Genomic DNA, 6,882 nt, shown 5'->3' on the forward strand with positions numbered 1-6,882 from the left:
GAACTCTAAATAGCTTCCAGATCATGATGGAATAATGATACCTTCTGACCACAATGAAGTGTTGATACCTCTGACCATGATGGGTGGTAGATAATATTCTTTGAATCATGAACCAAAACGAATCTTTCCTCCTATAAGCTTCTGTCAACAATGTACAAATAGCCATTATAGTGGGTATCTTTTAATTGCACACAAGCATTAAAAACAAAACAGCTATAAGAGTGGTCTGGAGAGAGGGTTCAGCAGTTAATGCACTGGCTGCTTTTCTAAAGGAGACCCAGGTTTCCAGTACCCATATAGCAGTTCACGTTTATAGCTCCAGTTCCAAAAGATATAAAATCCTCCTCTGGCCTCCATGAGTAATGGATGCATGTTGTTCACAGGCATACAAACAGGCAAAACTCCCACACATATGAAATAAAATCAAACTGAAAAAAATGTGTTTAAGAAAAAGATGTTGAGGTATTGAAAACAGATTCTTTCTCATATTAAGATGTGGAAACTACATCTAGTCTTGCATCCTTCTGGCCTGTCCCACTGACTTCAGAGGCCAGACAACATCATTAACAGCAACTCTGTCTAGACACTTTACACACAAGTTCAGACAACAAACACCTGACTTAATACCACTATAATATAGTCATCTCCATAGATGCCATGGAGTACATTGCTTATCAAATAGGCAGTTATTAGCTAGACAGGTAGATAGATTGACAGGTGATAGGTAGGTAGGAAGGTAGGTAGGTAGGTAGATAGATGATAGATAGATAGATAGATAGATAGATAGATATAGCCTGAACTCAGATAGCTATTGGTTGTATTTCTTTGAAGATTCTTGACTAAGCATCACTCATTCAGAAATGTTCTGATCACATCTTTACTGTGTTCTACAAGAAAGGTGCATGGCTCCTAGAAACATACATCCTGATTCAAAGGCCAGCATTCCTAGTCACTATAAATTGTTCCATCTTATTGACTCCTAATTTCCTCAACTATAAAATGAAAGCAGTTTTATTTATCTTCTTCGTGTTTCTCTTATAAACACATATTGGGTAGATTTTCTGGTAAGCATAGGATACAAGAATTGAAATATAGTAGGGGATCAACTAATGACAACATGTTTTTATTTGCATTTTATCTATTAAACTGAAAAATATTCAGACTGTTGACCAATAATTCATGTCTGTGAGTGGAAATCCTAAATATCAGTTGCTATTTCTAGACAATTAAAAGAACCTGTGATGTGTATAAAAATCCCATCACATGCAGTGCATAAAAGAGTAATGCCATGAAATAGCTTTGGAAAAGGGGAGCTTCAAGTGAGAGCATCAAGTTTCCCACCCATTTTGGAGATTTTCATTAAAATGAGAAGTTTGAAGTCAACTTATCTCTCAGTAGTCTAATTATGATAGTCATTGGGCTAATCACAAATATCTATTCTTTTCTCTTTGTCTTTAGGTGTGTTGCAAGTTATTTCCCCAGTCTTGAGATCACACACACACACACACACACACACACACACACAAGAGTAGAGTCTTGATTCTCAGGTGGAGTGTCATTTCCCCTTCCTGACCTTAGCAACGCAGGATCGTGAGCTAAATGAAGCTCTAATCACTAGAGTCACAGGGTGACAAAGAGCAGATCACTCTCTATGGCTGACCTGACTGAGAAGTCAGTTTTCTGTTGTTCTGAGTCATACTTTGAGACACAGCTAATTTTATGTTGTGCAGGATTTGGTGAGTGGAAACTACAGTCTTGCCATAGAAAAGCTAAGGTTCATAGCAAGTGTTCAGCAATTGGATTGTGAATTGGAGGAGATTGTTCACAGAATATAAAAGGACAAGATAGTGTTTTCAGTATCATAATCCCTGATGATGAAACCAGGATTCCAAGAGTCTCCATTACTCAATGCACTTTGAGTAATGCTGATTCACAATGTTTCTTGTCATTCTTTCTTTTCTCACTGGATGTTAATTACCAAAAAACAAGTAAATAAATAAAATTCTAACAAAATAACAATTAATAAGAAATATTTATCTGGTCCTGCTCTTTGCCTAAACTGGGATGTTTTTCTTAATTATTCCTATCTTGATCAGCCTACTTCTTTATGTGTGGGTAGGGGATGCTAGGGATTGAACCCAGAGCCTTGCTCATACTAGTTAAGCACTTTAACATTAAGCTACATTCCCATTCCATTTTGCTCTCCTTAGTCTAATTAAAATGGGAACTCCTCAATAAAGCCTTATCAGATGCAACGAATTGTAATTAATTGCCCACTTCCACTGATACCGATTGTACTTCCAGTTTAGTATTTACCACCCTCTGACTAATAACATGATACCATTTGTATGTATCCCAAACCCATCAGATTTTAATCTCCTTTCAACTTGAAACCATGGGTTATTTATCTTAATATCTTCTCCAGGGTTAAGCACAAGATTTTAAATTTAGATTAAACTCAGTGAATTCTCACTGAATGAAATTATGCTAAAGGCTAAAGGCTAAAGGCTAAAAATCTAATTGTTTTGGTTGGGGAGATGGCTCAGTAAGAAAACACCTTTGCTACACAAGCTGTGTGAGTAGAATTTGGATTCCCAAAACCCAAGTGAAAGTCTGGATGCAGCAACTCATATCTGCAAGCCCATCATTCCTACTGCGAGACAGGAGACTACCCAGATGTTTCAAGGACCAGCTAGCCTTGGAAATGCAGCTCTGTGTCAGAAACAAGAGAGCCTGCCTCAGACAAGGAGGAAAGAGAAAACTGATCTATGAGCTAACTCCTAAAATGTTGTCTTCTGACCTCTTCATGTGTTTACACACACACACACACACACACACACACACACACACACACACACGCATGCATGCACACACACATACACACACGTGTGTATTATTATATATGTATGTGTGTATTATTAAGTAAATATAAATAATAATAACCAAATAGTAAATCATTTACAATGATCCAGAGATGATAATAGTGATTCACATGTTTCTTAAGACTTACTTCTAAATGATGGGCTCTCTTATCTCTCCTTTACAAACAAGAAATCTGCAAATGAGAGAAGTGCAGTACTTTGAGTTCACACAGCTCATAACAGTAACACTATTCTATTTGGCACGTGTAAGGCTAGATTTTGCTTCCAGTTGCAGAATAATAAACGTTTACAATTATATATGCATTATTGGTACATTCTTCCATTACTTTTTCCTACTGTAGAGCAGTTCACCCCAAGGCTTGGAAGATTAAACTTGAAACACACCAAGAAAATATTGGGTTGGTAGGAAGAAATGGGGACAGTGTTAAAGACTGAGGAAGGCAAACATGATGGAAACAAGGCAGCTGAAGCAACCTTCCTCAGCCTCTCACAACTATTGGCATGGAGAAGGGACAAAGAAGGGAGCATACAGAAGAGAAGAGAATCATCAGTCTGTTGTGCATGTTGAGAATGAGAGAAAACTTTAGGATGTCCTGACTTTGGAGCCTTGGGGATGCTGGTGGGGAAAATATTCAAATAACATCATTGGATGTCAGATGTTGGGGTAGCTAAGATCAGCTGCAGATTAGTTTTTAATAAAAGTAGCTTTGGAAGTTGCCTTTGTCGTTTTATTTGCTGTATTTGGTGGAAATGCTGTCATTAGCATTAATTGAAAGAAAGTGCCCGAGATGCTTAAATCTTTGTCAGGGGAAAACGGGATACTCCAGATCAAAGAGTCAACATTTTGCTCTGATGAAAAGATAATCCAATTTCCATGACTCACCACAATTGCTTTCTTGCTTGCAACCTCATTATAGCTGGCAGTTGGTCTTCAATGTAATTGCACCTTAACAAGGGCTCTATGCATGCCTACTATGTGATGCCACTGAATGGAGCCTGACAGAGTATGAAAGGACTAAAGAACGTGTTCTTCCAATCCAAGAGCACAGACAGGGAAAGTGCATTCCAGAGTCCAGACAGGAAAGCAGCACTGAAGTATATGACTGTCAGGAGACAGCAAAGTGAAGTGGTACAACTTAAGACAGAAAGAGGAAAGGATACATGAGCAAACAGAAAACTGTCAGAAAAACACTATCAGCATGGGCAGAGAATCTAATTTTTTGAAAATTAATAATAATATATCTACATAAGAGTACAGAATATTGACTCTCTAGCAGTGTGTAGGATTCTTTTTCAAACTTATTTTTCCTTTTATTGGAAATAGACTTTTTCTAGTGTAGTAAAACCCTGATTATAGTTTCCCCTCCCTCTACTCCTGAAAGTTCCTCTCACCTCCTATCCCATTGTAATCCACACCCTTCCTGCCTCTCATTAGAAATAAAGTCTTATATGTGATAATAATAAAATAAGACAAAATAAAAAACTAGCACATAAGAATTGAACAAGAAAAACAGTTATAAATGAAGTTCAGTTATTAAACTTTACTCTAGTGGCTAAGGTTCCATGCATTTACTCATTCATTAATTTTTTTTAAATTAACAAATTTAAATTTTTAAATATAACAAAATAAAAATATAATCAAACAAAAACTGTCACATCAAAATTGGACACGGCAGTCAAATAGAAAGAAAAGGACCCAAGAGAAGGCATAAGAAACCAGGATCTACTTGTTTACACACTCTGAATTCTCATAAAAAACAAAATCCACTAAATCGGAAGCTATAATATATATACAGGTGTATGTATGTATGTGTGTATGTATGTATGTATACAAATGACTTGGTACAGATCCATGCAGGCCCTGTGCATGCTGCTTCTGTCTCTGTGTGTTCATATGCACTTTGATCATGTTGATTTAACAAGGCTTTTCCTGGTGCCCTCCATCCTTTCAGAATATGACACTTCCACTTCCTCTTTTGCAGGGTTACCTCAGCCCTATTTCCCATGAAAGATACAAGGGTGGACTTGTATTTTAATGAACACAGAAGAGGCAATCCCACTGGTGAGTAAGATGAGCCTGGTGTGCCTTATCTAAAAACGCTTGCACAAGTCAGCTTATAGAAACAATTCAAGAATGTCCAACTGTTTGTCATTTGTTGCACAGATGAAGTCCAAATTCAGATACAAACCATCTTAAATCTAACATTGCACTTTATTGTTCTTATTGTTTTGTTCTGTATAATTCATTTTCCCTGTGATAATGAAGATAGTAGCTATGAAATGAAAGATGAGGTAGTAAATAACTGTCAAGATATCATGCCTAGCCATCTTCATATTTTATAGTAGACATTGGTCTTCCCCTGGTAGACTTTTCCTTCTGGCCTAGGCTGGGCCAGAAGTAGTATACAGTGCAGGTGGGGATAATCAGTGACTTCTTGGTCTATCTCATTATTTGGCCTTAACTAATTGAGTTAAGGGTGACTGATGCCTAAAGTAAACTATATAAGAGAGTGTCAAAGTGGGAAGAATTAGGGAAGTACAAACTGCAGAACTATGCATTTTGTAACATCCACCAATTATTTGCTCAAAGTCTTTATGTAGAGAGAGGTGGAAGGAAATGAGCAGACTGAGTAGCCTCTGGAAACCTGGATGAAGCCTAGTCCAGAGCTCTGAGATGTATCTATGAGATGATTTGAATTCTTCATTAGCTAAAGTCAACACCATAGATTTCAGTTACTCCCAATGAAATACATTTGACCAAAGAAGATGAGCACAGATATTACTGGTGAAATGAGAATGCAGCTTTAAGGGAAAAAAGATAATAACTAAATGAGCTGTCGAAAATAGATCAACCTAAGATGCCCTCCGCAGAGTGAAATCACTGGAAAGATTAAGTAAAAATACATTGTCTCATGTATATTACTCGCTTTAGTAATTTTCATGCACTTGAGTAAGTTTTTAATATTTTCATAAGTGGCTGAAACTTTTCAGCAAATTTTTTTCAGAACTTAGGATTGAGCAAACCTTTCTTTCTGTCCTCATTTCTAATTTGTAGATAATTACATCTCTTCTCTTTTTTGTCTGAAAGTTAAAGATTCCAAAATCAATATTTCAAAATATGGGTTAATATTACCTTTTAACTTTCAAACTACAATATAATTTTCCATCTTTTTTTCTATATTTTGCTAACAATCTTACTTCTTGATATGTAATTTTGGAATTTTAAAAGTGTTTATAAACACTTTTAAAGTAAAAGTAAAGTGTGTATCAGGCTTTCCTGGGATTGTTATGCAGCTGAAAATGACTTATATTTTTCTGATCCCCTTGCCTTCATTTCAGGAGTCCCAGGGTTACAAGCTTGTGCCACCATAGCTGGTTTTATGTGAAGGGATTGAACCTGGAGCCTCCTGCTTGCTAGGCTACCAGACTTGTGCTCCATTTGAGATGCACAGTTCTAATATGTTTTTAAAAAGTTAACAAAATAGTGTTTTTGCAACTCAAGGTTACAGTCAGATTGTTCTTGTGAGAAAGATGTGAGGTCTCTGTGTGGCACCTCTGACAGCTTTCAGTTTAGGCTATAATATGCCAACAAAACATCATGTAAAATGTAGCATAAATAAAAGTATTTTGTACCTGGAAGTGTTAGGAGTAAGGTTTTTTCCCTGCCAGCCAGTCTGGTCTCACTGCCATGCCAGCCCCAAATAACACACAGAGACTCTGTATTAGATATAAATGCTGTTGGCCAGGTACTAATTTCTTATCAGCTAGCTCTGTCTTAAATATTAATCCATTTCTATTAATCTAAGTATTTCCATGTGGTCTCATCTTACTGGAGAGTGGGGTTGGCGTCTGCTCTCTCCAGTCTCTACATGCTGACTCCTCCTTACTACTTCTTCTTTCCTCCTTGTCTCCTAGTCCCTCCTATCTCCCTTTCCTATTGGCCCACAGTGCTTTATTCATCAACCAATAAGAGAAACATATTTACAGAATGACATCTCCC

Source organism: Phodopus roborovskii, unplaced genomic scaffold (assembly GCF_943737965.1).
Source record: "Phodopus roborovskii unplaced genomic scaffold, PHOROB, whole genome shotgun sequence".
Taxonomy (NCBI): domain Eukaryota; kingdom Metazoa; phylum Chordata; class Mammalia; order Rodentia; family Cricetidae; genus Phodopus; species Phodopus roborovskii.